The following is a 15,912-nucleotide window of genomic DNA, read 5'->3' on the forward strand; positions in this document are numbered from 1 at the left end:
AATGTAGAAGCACATCCTCTTGATCTAAGGGCACAAACAATACACAGAATATTCAATGTAAAGGAACAGACTGATAAATTCAACTTAATATTTGAAACTTCACCAAAGGCACTTAAAGGATTATAAAAAGATAAGACAAATGCAAGATTATATTTATAATAAACATAGCTGAAATCAATTAAGAATTCCCCACTAGTTTAATGGGTTAGCTCCAACCAGTTAAAATAATGTCCAGTTCTAGGAAATGTTAGATTTATTGGAATGGAAAGAGGGGAAGGGCAGTGGAGGAGGGTCAAGAGCTGTGACTCAGTCTAATGACTTTCATGGAAATGAGACCAGCAGTCTAGAAGTTATTTTCTAAGGCTTCCTGGGTTCCTTTCGTTTGTTACTCTTCTTATTAGCCAGTTGAGTTTGGCCCTTACTTCTCTAGTTATCCAGGAAAGTCACTGCCCCTTGTGGGAGGAGATTAGCAATCTATTAAGAAAGCCCTATTCCCACTTTCATAAAGCTGACCCACAAAAGTCTCTTTTATCCTTTTTTTTTAAATCAATTTTACCAGTGTTTTCCTTCAATTTGTCTGCATTTGGACTCATAGAATGATTTGCCTGTCAACTGTATTTTTCTGTAATAGTTGTATGATTTATATTTTACATACAGATTTTAGAAATTTATCCTGGTATCTGATAAAGAGTGAGTCTAATTTTATCTTATTTCCTGTACAAGTATCCAGGTTCCTAACACCACTCATTAGATTTTTTAATTATAGATTTTGCCTAAAATATTGAATAAAACCATTTGGCACCTGATATCCCTCAAAAGTCAAACTCCCTGGTCCCCATTGTCTTCAGGCCTGTAGACTTAGCCCTGCTCATTTTTGTTCCATTGCTGTTTCATACAGATGGTGTGGTAAGGGCTATAGACTGAATGTTTTTGTACTCCGCTAATTCATATGTTGAAGCTCTGATCCCAAATATTATGGTATTTGTGTTGCAGAGTTACAGGGTTCTTGTCCTGCAGTCAAAGAATGGATTTCTCAAACACAAAAGGGTGAAGTGATGGTTTATTAAGTGAAGATGAGAACAGAAAGAAAGCTCTCTAGAATGAGAGGAGTCCTGAGTGGGTTGCCAAATGGTGTAGTTTGGACAGCCAAGAAAGATTTCTTGAGACATCTTTGGTGCAAAAAGGTGATTTTATTTAGCATGGAGACAGGACTGGTGGGCAGAAAGAGCTGCACTGGGATCATAAGGAGTGGCCCATTATATGCTTTCAAGTTGGGAGGGGGTTAAGACAGTCTAAGTCTCTAAGGAATTTTAGAAGCAAGGTTTCCAGGACCTTGAGGGGGCCAGCTATTGTTAGGAAAATGTCATTTATTACTTACTGTCTAATAAAGTCTTAGTCATGAGACTCTTCAGTTGTATATGAGTGGGTCATCTGCTTGGGGGGTGATTGCCAAAATGTATCTTGGTGGGTAAGACAAAGGAAGTTTTCAAAGGAATTTTTATATGTTAAAGTAGACTCACAGGATCCTGGGAGTTGGGCTGAGATAGCCTTTTGCTCTTAGCAAAGTATCAACATCTAGACAGTTGAGTCCCTAGAGGAATGTCACTCTGCCTGTTTCACAGACTTGTCAATGGGCCAAAAGTAATAAGGAAATTTAGTCAATTTTCTTCTGCCTTTGTTTTCCACATCATTTGGATGTGGAGCCTTTGGGAGGTAACTAGTTCATGAGGGTGGAGCCCTCTTGATGGTATTAATGTCTTTATAAGTAAGGACACAGAGAGATGATCATGGAAGGATACAGGAAGAAGAAAGCTTTCTATAAACCAGGAAGAGGGCCCCTACTAAGAAACCAACCATGCTGGCATCCTGACTTGATATCCAGTCTCCAGAATGTGAGAAGTAAATGTTTGTTGTTCAACCAGTTTAGGATATTTGTTATAGCAGCCAAAACTGACTAAGACAGCAGGCAAAATAATGGCCCAACAAAAATGTCCATGTCCTAATCCCCAGAATTTGTCAATGTTATAATATGTGGCAAAAGGAAATTAAAGTTACAAATATTATTAAAGTTCCTATTCAGCTGATCTAACAATAAGGAAATTATCCTAAATTTTCTGGGTGTGTCCAGTGTAATCATGATGGTCCTTGAAGATGGATGAACGAAATGGAAGAGAAGGTCAGAATGGTTTGATGTGGGAAGGACTCAACTCACTGTTAATGGATTTGAAACTGTGAGAAGGGGTTAAGTGAACCAAGAAATTCAGGCAGTTTCAAATAATTTGGAAAAGGCGAGGAAATGGATTTTCCCCTAGAACATTCAGAAAGACAGATAGTATTCCTGATGCCTTGATTTTAGGCCAGTGAGACTTGTGTTAGACTTTTGACATAAAGAACATAAGAAAATTAATTTATGTTGTTTTAAACAATTAAGTTGTGGTAATTTGTTTTAACAGCAATAGAAAACTAGTACAGATAGTCATTATTTTCTAACTGAAAATCTTTTCCTATTTTCTCCTTTTATAGCTTATATATCATTGCCATGTTTCAGGAAAAGGGGAATTCTTGAAATGAGAAGTTACTCGACCATCTTAAGTGTGCTAATCATTCTTCCACTACATCTTCTGCTGTTGTGAGATACACAGTGAGGTATAATTTTCCTTTGATGCACTCCTTTCAGGAAGGCATATTTCTGTATTTTGAATGAGTAACCTGATTGTTAAGTTGATTTTTTTGCTTCTATGTGTGTAGTGTTGGGTGGCAGTACTCCCCTCCCTCCTTTACCTTTGCTTTTGTTTTCAGGCTCAAACATTTCCTGAGAGAGCCTCTAGATTTCTTTTCTTTGTGTGTTCACTCTGAGTAAGAAATACGAATTCAGTCACTTCCAAGTGAACAAAATGTATCTGTTTTTTTTTAAATCTTGTCTACCTTTACCTCTCTGGATGGACAATAGCACAAAGGAGGTATTTACTAATTAGGCTAACAATTAATCCAAGAAACATCCAGTATATCATAGTCCTGCCAAGACCCATTTCAGTATATCTCACATTCTCTATCACTACAGATCACAGGCAATACCTGTGTCTCCAACTACAGTAATTTTGCCATGCGAAACTCTCCTAGTAATATTTTATTTTATTTTATTTTATTTTATTTTATTTTATTTTATTTTTAAATTTTATTTATTTATGATAGTCATCACACACAGAGAGAGAGAGAGAGAGAGAGAGAGGGAGAGAGAGAGAGGGAGAGAGGCAGAGACACAGGCAGAGGGAGAAGCCGGCTCCATGCACTGGGACCCCGACTTGGGATTCGATCCCGAGTCTCCAGGATCACGCCCTGGGCCAAAGGCAGGCGCCAGACCGCTGCGCCACCCAGGGATCCCTCCTAGTAATATTTTAATACTTTGTCTGGCATTCCTGTTTTTGCCTCTTAAATCTGTTCATCTTTTATATAACCACCTTACAAAGCTGTCTCAGTCTTCAAGGGCTTGTTCATCAATTGCTTTCATTACAGACTCTCTGCATTAACAATATGACTCCAACACTGTATTGGATTTGGGATCCCTCTGGATAAATCACTCCACCTTGACTCTTCATTTTCCTTTTGGGTAATAATTATTCTCTTGGCTCTACTAACACCTAAAACATCTTTCTTTTGAAATGTTCTTTTCAAAAGCAACTAGGCTCAAGTTCATTTCATATCTGTCTATTCTGTTCTTTAAGATTTCAAACATTCTCCTAAGGAATTCTCTCTCTTCTTTCAATTTACCAAGCTTGTTTTCTTTTATAATTCTACACTGCTTCACACTTCGCCTGTTTTGAAGATAAAACCAAAAAACTAAAGAAGCGTGTCTTTAAAGAAAATTCAATTATTCTTCAATTTTGCATGAAAATCTGATTTATGGAAAGACAGTCTACCAGGCACACATGTTTCAAATTCTCTTCATCACCTTTGGTTTGCTATAATTTCAAGACATTTTTTCTTTATTGTATTCAAGAAGGTAGCATGTTTCCTTTATAATTGGGACCCTGTTCTTTTTTCACATTTTCTTTTTTAAACTCTAGAATCATAGGTGATGATAAAATTCTTGATCTCTGAAATCTAAACCCAGTGGTACAGCTTATGTGATTAAACATTCAGAGCCAACTGAGATCCATGTGGCAGACTGCAAATATTTAGCCATGAGTCAGCCACAGGAATCCCACAGTTTAGTTCCCTCACATGGCCATGAATGAAGTAGAAACAATAAAAAAGTATAAATTTAGATAGTAAACCTAATACCTCTTACTAATCATAGCACCTTTTATTTAGAGGCATGGACATTATTAATTCATAGCACTTTTTATTTCAAGGCATAAATCAATGCATAATTTAGGTTGTATTCAGTCCTAGCCTCCTACTTGGCTGAAAAATGCAGTAAAAACAACTATCACTTTTTCACCAATGCCCTAAAGGCCTGAAGCTAAAGAAAACATAAATTAACTAAAAGTTGGGGAAGGTGAGTACAGCAGTGTGTGTGTCCAGCAGAGAAATGGCATGTACCGAGTTGCTGAGTGTAAAGAAGCATAATTTGCCCAAAACAAAGCAGCATGGATGAACTATAGATTATATGCAAGGAAATGTGATGATAGCAAGGAGAGAAGACAGCAGAGGAAATATTCCTTAGCAATATAGATCATATAAATATCAGGTCTCTTACAAACATGTTATATAAATATGGTATCTTATAAACTATATTAAAGAATTCAGTTTTAAAAAAAGAATTTATTTTTACCTCCATATCAGTGCAATGTCTGCTGAAATATTTTAAATAAGAAAGGAATATAGAATTTTCAGTCTAGAAGGATCACTCAGGCTTCACCATGAGAAATGGATTGAACACATAAAATCCATGAGTCATAAATGTTCACTAAGGAAATGTCAGAGTCATCCAGACAAGAGATGACTGTGATTAGTTCTTAAACCCGTGTAGTAAACATGGAGAAAAAGTGCAGGAATCTGGGTGATATTAAGTAAATAAAACCCAGAGGATCTGAGAAAGTGCTGGTCTGTCACAGTACTGTAATATAATTGTTTCCTACTATGTCCCTCACTAGACTGGAAGCTCTGGGATAGCAGAGGAGCACAAATCTTGGAGGCTTTTGTCTGAATTAAATTAAAAACTGGAAATAATATAAGTAAAATCAGTGAGAGGTAGAGGAAGGAGCTTATGGTCAGAGAATGCAATGTTTTTAATTCTAGAGGTAGGGTCTTCTTTGTGATAAATTCTAGATTACGTTCCTGATTACGGTTTATTTATATACACAATAGCTGATGATCATTGGGAGAGAGAGGCTAAATAATTTTGAGGTTGTTTTGCTGGATAAGACATACATGTTGACAAGTGTGTATGTATTTCTTTTTGGTAATGGCAGAAATGAGAATGAGGTGGAAAATTTTAAGTTCATCACACACTTCCTTAGTGAATGAGCAGTGAGGCAAAGATGATGAGTCAATTGTCATAAAGAATAGTATGTATGGTACTAGACATAAAGATCCACACTATTGGAAATAAAGATCATCAAAGAAATAGACAATTTAATACCAAAAATAATGGCATAAAATAACAGTAAACATTAAAGCATCAGATCATAATATATAATCTTGGGAGACTAAACAGTCCAGATGTAAGAGAATTTTGGAGGAAACGTTTTCCTGTACCTAGAACTAAGTGTCAGGTAGAGCCTTGATGTTTTATTCAGATAAAGCTCCGAAAACTCCACAGATGTTGCTGCAGATGAATGGAAGACCACCAGCAAACTAAGAGGCATCAGTTGAATTAAGAAGAATGGTTATAGATAGTAAAGAGGCCTGAAAGTGCGAAGAAAAGAGCATTAAATGCTGGACCATAGAAGAATGTTATTATAAATAGTTCATGTCTCCAGAGAATGCTTTTTGCTAGATTTATCTGAAAACACTTCAAATAGAAACTCTGAATTAAAGCATTTCCAAGAGTAAGAGCAATAACATACATATGGATATCTGTCTTAGAGAACATGTATGTGAAACAGTAGGCTAAAAGAATCCAAGTTTGTCTGGATAAACAATTTATGTCCACATAAACACAAACCTCCAGAGACAAGGGTACATACAAGCACAGATGAAACCAAACGATATACAAGTGCCTTAGCATGAGGAAAGCTGTCTTCTTCTCATTTAAGTTCTTTGAATAATTATTTTAGAAGCATTGAACAAAATGAGAACCCAGTGTTTTGTTTCAACATTTTCATCAGGTATTTAGTTATTAGGGTGTTTGTGGTGGTTTGAATATAGTTTACTATGCCAATAGAGAAAACTGTACTTCTATCAGCAGTCTAGGGGGACACTTACTCATTTTTATTTTTGTACCATTTCTGATGACAGCTGATGTCAAGCTTGCTTTAGTTTAGCAAGGACCCAAGATAGAGTCGATTTCAGCAAGCAAATGAACTGGCTTTATTGGTATGTGTCAAACTGTGCTTATTCTAAATGATTTTTAAAAACTGGTTCGTTAACTTGTTTTTGGAAATTGTGTGCTGAATGATGTGATATCAATGACTTAGAACTGCTCACTTGATTCATTAGCATATCATCTGGGAACACTGAATTGCCTTAAAGGAAATGGCTTTTTGTTCAGCTATCCTCAGGGCTCAGTATGTGAAGGTGAATGTTTGTGTGTGAGTGTGTGTATGTATATGTGAAAGTGAGTATAAAGGTATTCATTTGAATTTTGCTAATATCCTGAGTCAATAGTATTGCCTTTCTCATTATAGTTATTGATGCAGTATATTTTGGTTGGCTGTAATGTTTCTAAATAGCAGAAATTGCTGAAGCATGGAAAATAGGAAGATGATGGGACGAAGTAGGGAATAAGTGAGTTTTTTTAATACCATACTCATGAGCAGGATCAATAAGCTAATGTCAGAATTATGTTTTAATATCATTTTAGGTTTTATTCATAATGAATAAGACAGGTGCCATGGTCTTAATGTTTAACCCTCCAAAGGTCCTAGTCTCTCCGAAATTCATATGTTGCAATCTTAATTCCCGAGGTGATATTATTAGGAGGCGATTTTAGTCAGTGATTGGACCACCCTCATGTTTGGGATTAGTGTTGTTACAAGAGGCCCCACAGAGCTCTCTCACTGCCATGTGAGTGCACAGTGAGAAGATGGCTCTCAATGAGGAAGCAGGCATTCACCAGACACCAAATCAGGGCCTTGATTTTGGATTCCCCGGTCTCCAAAAACTGTGAAGGGATTGGCTCACATGATTGCAGACACCAAGCAGTTCCATAATTGGCCATCCACAAACTGGAGACCCAGAAAAGCTGGCAGTATAATTCTAGTCTGCGTCTGAAGGCTTGGGAACCAGGTGTACACCAGCTAATGGAGTAAGTCCCAGTCCAAGGACAAGAGAACCCTGAAGTCCCTGCTCAGGTAGGCAGGCAGAAAGGGGACATACTCTTTTTTTGTTCAATTCAGGGCCTTAATGAATTGGATGATGCCCACACATATTGAGGGCGGCAGTCTTCTTTACTGATACTTTATGAGTATCAGCCAGAAATCACCCTTACAGACACACGCAGGAAAAAGGCTTAATCTGGGCATCCCAGGCCCATTCAAATTGACACACAAAATTAATCCTCACAGATAGTATCTATACTATTTGCTAAACAGATATGTTTAACTGCTGTCTTCATCTTAGATTGTGGCTTTTAATATTATACAGCATTTCTTGGTCTCAGTGCTTTTTGGCTTGAAGGGTATTTTGGTATCCAGTTTGCAAGCTCTGGTAAATCTTTATGCATTTTGTTATTTTCAGCCTATTTGATTCACTGCATTTTAAACATGTCTCTTGTGCACAGCACAGAGTTAGATTTTGTTTTATAAGCACATTTCAAAATATTTTTATTTACATAGGCAAGTTACACCCATTCCTATTTGTCAGTATGATTCTTCGGTTTGGTCTCAATTCTGTCATTTCCTCTTGCATTCTTTTTTGTATTTATTTTTAACTTTTGTCTTTGGGTATAGTTGACACACAATGTTACATTAGTCTCATGTTTACGACATAGAGATTCAACTTCTCTGTGGGTTATGCTGTGCTCACCACAGTATAGCTACCATCTGTCACCATACGACATTATTACAATACCGTTGACTATAGTCCCTGTGCTGTGCCTATATTCCCTTGACTTACTCCTCTTATAACTAGAAGCCTGCGTCTCCCATTTCCTTTCACTTATTTTGCCCATCCCCGTATCCCTTTCTCTGGCAAACATCATTCTTCTGTTCTCTGTATTTATAGATATGATTCTGCTTTTGTTTTTTATTCCTTTGTGTTTTTAGATTCTATGTATAAGCAAAATCATGTCATATTTGTGTTTCTCAGTCTGACCTGCATCACTGTATCTTTTAAGTACTGTGTTTATTTACTTTGTTTTCTGTTTGTTTTATTTCCTCCCCTCTAATTTCTTTGGGCTTTTTAAGGAAAGTTTGCCTTTCTATTCTTGTAGTTACTTTTGTATTAATAATACTTGCAGATGCTTAAACCCCTTTTTCTTACCTAACTCTTGCTTTCTGAAAGCTTTAAATGGTACTCTTCGAATCCTGTCTATTCTCCTATACTACATTCAACTTATATCACTCTACTTCCCTTTTCTTCTCCTCTCATGTTATTAGCTGCATTGTTTCCTTTTTGTCAAATAAATTTTAAAAATGCTGTTAAAATTGGCAGACTGTGGGGATCCCTGGGTGCTCAGCAGTTTAGTGCCTGCCTTCGGCCCAGGGCGTGATCATGGAGTTCCAGGATTGAGTCTCGGGATCGAGTCCCACATTGGGCTCCCTGCATGGAGCCTACTTCTTCCTCTGCCTGTGTCTCTGCCTCTCTCTCTCTCTGTGTCTCTCATGAAGAAATAAATAAAATCTTTAAAAAAAATAGACAGACTGTTATTTAATACATGAATTCATCCTTGTTTTAATCATAGCTCTGTAATTTAATATATGAAATGCTTGTCTAGCAGTCCTTTTCCATAATTTTCTTAATTACCTTTAGGTTGGTTGAAGTTCATCCTTTAGTAGACGTTTTGGAAACATTTGTCAAGTATTCTCTAATCTGCCACACTCAAGCCTGTTTTCCTATGCCCTTGAAACTTGAAGGACAGCTTGTGCACTTCTTTACATATTTTAGTTTTTACTTTATTTCCTTAGGTTTCTTGAAAATTCTGCTCTATATTGCCTTTTATTACATGCTTTATTTTTTTTTTAAAGAGGAATTTGATGTCATTCTGATTCTTTTGCATTTGTGATATATTTTATCTTTTTTGCCTATGACCCTTTGGATTATTTCTTTGCCTTCAGACTCTTATAATTTCATTAGAATAAATATTAGAGTTGTTGGCTCTTGGTCAGTTTCCTCAATAAGCTCTTCCAAAGTGGAGATTCACAATTTCTGTGTTTGTTTCTGGAAATTTTTCTTGAATTACTCTTAAAAAAAAACAAAACAGATTTTATTTATTTATTTGACAGAGAGACAAAGAGTGCACAAGCAAGAGGAGCAGCAGGCAGAGGGGAGAGGAAGAAGCAGACCCTGCGCTGGGCAGGAAGCCCTATGTGGGGTTTGATCCCAGGACCTTGAGATCGTGACCTTTGCTGAAGGCAGATGCTTAACAACTGAGCCACCCAAGCACCCCTTGAATTACTCTTTTAAATCTTATTTTTATTCCCTTTTTTGACTTTCTTCTTTGTGGTCATTTTTTTTCATGTGCTCAACTTCATCTGCTTATCTTCCTTTCCACAACTTCTTTTTCTTTCGACTTTTTTGTTTCTCTTTTTTAAAATCGCATTTTCATTTTCTTGGTTGATTCCAGTTTTTCTTCCAACTTTTTTATTAGGTTTTCATTTGAATCTACTCCCCCTTTGTGAACCTTATAATTTAGTCTTCAATTCTGATGCGATTTTGCCTATTTCTTATACTATTTTCCTAAAGTCATTCAATTCTTATTTCAATTATTTCTGGTTTTTGCCTATTTGCTAATTTTTATATTTCTAACTTAGAGTTCTTTTTTTTTTTCATATTCTCACAATTCTCTCAATTCTCAAAAGAATCTCCAAATCTTATTGAGAGAGACATTTCATTTTGGAATGTGGTGTTACAGTTATCTTCAGCTTCATTGGTGGCATTTTGCCAAGATTTTTCATCAACAGAAAAGCTTTTATTCATATTTTCTGCTTTTTTTTCAGTATTGTCTATTAATGGGTGTGGTATCCTTTTTTTTTTTTTCTATTTCTATTCATTTCGAAGTCAGCATTTCTGGTTTGAGAGCATTCAATTCTAGCAGGTTGAGGCTCTTCTGTGCAGATTCTTTATGGAGAATGATGTTGATAGTGGGGGCTGGGGATAATAAAGAGTTTGGTATATTTGGTTTCTCTTTCATTTCTACAGGATCTTTAATTTCCCCCTCTTATTTATTTTTCTCTCTTTCTTGCTTCATTAAGAAATAAGCATTTATTTGTATTTGTCTTCTCTCTACATTTTATTCTTTCCCAGAAGCAGTACTTCTCTGAGGTTCCCACTTCCAGTCCTGCATACTTTTACAGTCCTTTTCTTTAGCCTATTCTGTGAACTACAAGTCTTAATTGGCATTCAGTAGTTTGCTATCTCATATTGTGCTAGTTTTGTCTATACTTTCTATAAGTTCTTTCTTTTCTATTCTGTTTCACTGAGCTTTTGAAAACTCTTCCTTGCACTCTGCATTCACAGATTTACAATGAAGGGCAGGCACAGCGGTGTAACGTATGTTAGAATACATTTTGTTCTATCTTTACAAGTAATTTGAAGATGATAATGTTCTCTTTTGGTAATGCTGAAATTGTTGGCTATAATGTTACTTTTTATTATTGATTTTTACATTTCTGGAGGGAGTGTAGGTAGATATTAAGAATTGGATTTCCACCAATTTTCTTCAAACACACAAGTCCTTGTAATAAAAAAATTTAAGCATTACGAAGAAGTCAGTCTCATTTATCTCTTCACTGCTAATCCTCTTCCCTAGCACTCCCTAGGCAAATGTAACTACTGTTACTAGGTTGGTATATTATAGTCCAGAACTATGTTTTAATATGCAGATAAATATGTAATATTTTTAAATATGTAAAAGATAAAATGCTCTATGTATGCTTATACTATTAGCTTTTTTTTCATTTAACCATATCTCTTGAAGAACTTTCCTGTTAATATATATAGACTTATATCATTCTTTCAAAATGTTTCAGATTACTCCATTGCATTTACATAACATAACCTAGATGTGTCCCTATAGGAGGGCATTTAGTTTGTTCAGAATTTGCATTACTACAAAAACTCAGATAAAATTATCATTTTAAATGCTTATGAGCATAATCATATAAATCCAGATACATGAGTGTGTTCTTAGAGTACGCTAGGGTATAGAAAATGCCTATTTCTAAATTTAACAGATGAATCAAATTGTAGGTATTTTTTTTTTCCTAGAAACTTCAAAAAAAGTGGATTACAAATGTGAGAAAATCAAAAAGTTCATAGTGACTTTTCAGGGAGAATTATCAGAGTTCAAGAACAAAGAGTAAGAATTTTAAAAATGTATAAAATGGAACTAATCTTGAAGAAACACGAAGGGTGAACTTGGAGATTTCTAGAAATGGTGTCTTCTCAGGACCTGAAATATGATGTTCAATGAATGAATTAGAATTATTTTGAAAGCAAATGCCATTTTACAATCAAGAGTGACCCTGACAGAAGAGCATTTACAAGAATAAACCTCCAAAGAAGGACTACAGAGAACGCCTTGGTTTGCCATGTATTTTATTCATGAGATCAAGGCCTTCACTTGCCAAGGCCAAATATGAGACTTTATAAAATAAGAAACCTGTGACTCTACATAGTATAAGAACTTTCCCTAATGAAAATAACAGCCGATAATTCATCAAGCAAATCATAAAAGGGAATTTTTCTGTAGTTGTCATCTGAATAACAAATGCTTTTCTCAAAGATCTGACCTTTAAACTTATGAAAATATCTACAAAGAAAAGAAAACCCATCAATCTGACAAGTGTGGTAATAGCTTCCTCTGGATTGTAGGTCTTCATATTTAATGGAAAAACCACACAGGAGAAAATCTGTATACATTTGGGCACCAACTTAAGAGACATATTACAGCTAGTAGACACAAAATCCCTGTGGGAGAGAAACTTTATAGATAGTAGGAACTGGCCTTTATATGGAACATTTGTGTTCGAGTTCATTTGACAGTTCAAAAGGTGAATAAGCTTACTTATTAATTATAGTAATATTATCCTCTATAATCTAACCCTTGTCACCACCAAGAATACAACTGTGCCAGAATATGAAGATGACAGGGTGTTTCATGAGAGATGAACCTTCGCGTTCATGAGAACGTCTATATAATTTACATGAAAAATAGTTATAGAAGTAAAAACTTCAAGTATATAAGAAGTTAGGAAACATTCTGTTAACCCTTAGTATGCTAAGAAATATTTACCATCATTTCTTTTAAAAATATATAATTTTATGTCATTAAGCTACTCTGCTTTCCTTTCACTGGATAGGAAATCCTCTTAAACATAGGTCAACCGCTAAATACCACATTTTACTCATGGAAGTATATATTTCTTGTTATACACCTCCCATGTCTTTTTTTAAAAGATTTTAAAAATTTATTTGACAGAGAGATAGAGCCAGAGAGCACAAGTGTGGGAAATGGCAGCAGAAAAGGGAGAAGCAGGCTCCCTGCCAACAGGGAACCCGATGCAAGCCTCAATCCCAGGACCCTAGGATCCTGACTGGAGCCTAAGGCAGATGCTTAACCCACTGAGCCACCAGGTGCCCCCTCCAATGTCTTTCTAATTGAAAATGTCACGTGTAGAATCTGAGGTTCTGAATATTCTTCTATATAAACTTTTACTGTATAGTTTTCTATAAAAGACAGTAGAAGCTAAAATATATTTAGTTAATTAGTAGTAAAGATGGGTCTTACTGAGTTCTCTTGATGTCTGTGGATGTTAACTCATTTGATTTTTCCTCTTAATCCAAGTATAGTAGCCAATGGATTTGAAAATAGGTAATTCACATTTTGAAATTACTCCTGTATTCATTTCAACTTCTATTGAGTTTTCCATTTAACCTACGAGTATTCGAGATCAATCTGCTTATATGCTCTTGAATTCTACCCTAGATGGCATTAAAAGTCCTTTATATTGGGGATCCCTGGGTGGCGCAGCAGTTTGGCGCAGCGGTTTGGCGCCTGCCTTTGGCCCAGGGCCCAATCCTGAAGACCGGGGATCGAATCCCATGTCGGGCTCCAGGTGCATGGAGCCTGCTTCTCCCTCTGCCTGTGTCTCTGCCTCTCTCTCTCTCTCTCTCTCTCTGTGACTATCATAAATAAATAAAAAACATTTTAAAAAAAGTCCTTTATATCTGTGAGTCATATAAAACCTGATATCCAAAAGATAAGCCTTTTAGGGTGATATACATAGACAAAAGTTCTTATCAATAAAATTTTAAGTCAAAAGCATGGTCCTTTGTACCTTTCAGACTTACCTGTTAATGGCTGTAATGCAAATAGTATAAAATAAAATTCTTGGGATTCGGAAGTGGCTAAAGGTGCATAGTAGTGGTTGAAAATAAGCAAATCTTAAAGTTATCTCTACATAATATTGTTTATTATATTAGCACTCAAAAGATTGAAATGAATCTTAACATTTGGTTATTAGCAGACCAAAATTTCATTGGTAAATTCATTAGCAAAACTGAATTTTAATGCAAATCTCGCTACTAAAGAGATGGTTTATTTTACATGTGACTTAATAGGCAAACTATTTTGATTACCTTCCATAAAACTGCAAAGGATAAAAATGAATATTTATTTTAAAAGCCCAACTGACAAGATTGTCTTAACACTTTTCATATCATTATTCTGGAGCGCTGCAGAAAGATTTCCTACATTTTAGTTAGAGAAAGGAAGTTGAAATATAATTAGTAGAGTGATTGTGAGTTTTGTTGACAGTTCTGTTGATTATCTGTGGATGCCAACATCACCAACCCCTTGACATCTCTGAGCCTTAGTTTTCTACTTAAAAAATTGTCATTACAACAAATAACTTTCCAATATTCTTTCCAGTTCTATCATTCAGCTTTCTTTAGAAAAAAATGCATCATTTTATCTTATTCTTTTGGCAGAATATATCTAATACTAATATGACTATGCTAATACTGTCATGAGTGAATGGTATGAGATAGTTTCAGAAAAATTCCACACAGTGTGCATGCTCAGGAATGCAGATGGAACTTTTTTCTCAGCAAATAAAATTATTGTTATTTAGTACTGGTTGATTGCTAGGAAGAGGAGTGAAGGATGATGATGGATGAAGACCAGGAAACTTACACAGAGATAACTATCTAAAACTTCAATCATATTCTGTTTTATTTAAAATTACATAATCATACTGCTTTACTTGGAAGGGCCATATGAGTGGCATGAGAGAGCAAGAAATACCAATTAAAATCTCCATGGATGGAGGGGACAAAGGCTGACTTTGAGATCAACTTCAGAGTATGAATGTTTCTATGAAATGTCAGACTTTCTCCCTGAGGAAGTGAGTGTGCAAATTAACTCAAAGAAACTTTTTTTTTCAAACAAACTCTTTAAGTGAAATAATATTTGAACAATGCTGTCACATATGACTTAAAGGTGTGTATTGTAGAATAGTGCTATAGAGTAGTGCCTAGAATATCAAGTCATAGTCATCTTTGTTTTGAATCTATATACAAATAGATGTATATATATATATAATATATATATTTAAATTTATTGATTACAAAGACAAGCAATTTTAGACTTTTCTGAAAGATGATAAAAACATGTTTTGTTATGAAAAGGCCAATATACTTTGGTATATACAATATACTTTTCCAATAAAGTATAATGTGATCTATTTTGACAAAGTTGACAATCCAGAGTCCTTGTTGATTTAATATCTAAAATAACCTGTGATTTAGTTATGTATAAAAAAATCCTAATGTACTTAGGATTATCTAGCATATAGCAAATGCTATAAATCTTTCTTCACATATTACTGTGAGATGCTGCCTTTTTGGACAGATACATTGAGGGTTGAGTATTTCTAAAATAAGGAAAAAATCTACAAATAATACACAGGTAAATTTGATATTCATATTGTAGATATATTGCCTGCCATTTGTTAAAAATAATGGCACAACTGTTTTCAATTTAAAATTATAAGTTCTTTATGTTACAATTCACTTCTGACTGACTGATATTCATGTATTACTAATAATTCACCTGGTAAATATTACCATGTGTGCAATAATGGACTGCTAATTACAGCTGGAGTTCTTTTGTTGCCTTAGAAATGTTAGCAGTACAGAATTATTACCATTAATATGTAGTCATTTTAAAAAAACATTTTCTGAAAGTGTAACATAACCTAGCATAAAATAATAAATTATTATATTCCTATTCCCTGAATACTCTCCAATTTAAATTTTCTTCAAGGTTATGTAGGTGAGTCAAATTGATTAAAGGTAGAATACAAGAATATATGGAAAAGAAAGAAAACCTGAAGATAAAAAGTAAGACAGTCTCAGTATACATTTTACACCTAAATAGCATAAAGAAGGAATCAGTAAGGATGGTGGATCTCTCAGTATCTCAGACTCTACACTTACTGATTTCTCTTGCTTCCTTTTCAAAACTGTCTCTGTTTCATTTACTGATTTGGTTACTTCCTCTCATATTCTACACATACGAATTTCCAAAATTCAATTTACTGTGCTTTTTTTTCTTTATCTGAATTCTTTTCTCTAGATTATGAT

The 15,912-nt window shown here is 35.0% G+C and overlaps 1 protein-coding gene across 45 annotated transcripts in view; it reads left to right on the top strand.

The window, feature by feature from the left end:
* The window catches only part of LOC144293759 (uncharacterized), a 472,204-nt gene that overhangs the window by 401,697 nt on the left and 54,595 nt on the right, over positions 1–15,912 (top strand). For 37 of the 45 annotated variants that reach the window (XR_013361003.1, XR_013361004.1, XM_077864835.1 and 34 more), the window contains one exon: positions 2,524–2,646. The exons of 3 other annotated variants lie outside the window; for them this stretch is intronic. The gene's annotated coding sequence lies outside the window, so the exon portion shown is untranslated. Of the gene's footprint in view, positions 1–993; positions 1,240–2,523; positions 2,647–5,764; positions 6,072–6,402; positions 6,481–9,548; positions 10,995–15,912 lie in introns of those variants that run through there. 5 more of the 45 variants (XM_077864807.1, XM_077864814.1, XM_077864796.1 and 2 more) reach the window with 4 other exon arrangements.

The sequence above is a fragment of the Canis aureus genome, chromosome 22 (genome assembly GCF_053574225.1).
Source record: "Canis aureus isolate CA01 chromosome 22, VMU_Caureus_v.1.0, whole genome shotgun sequence".
Taxonomy (NCBI): domain Eukaryota; kingdom Metazoa; phylum Chordata; class Mammalia; order Carnivora; family Canidae; genus Canis; species Canis aureus.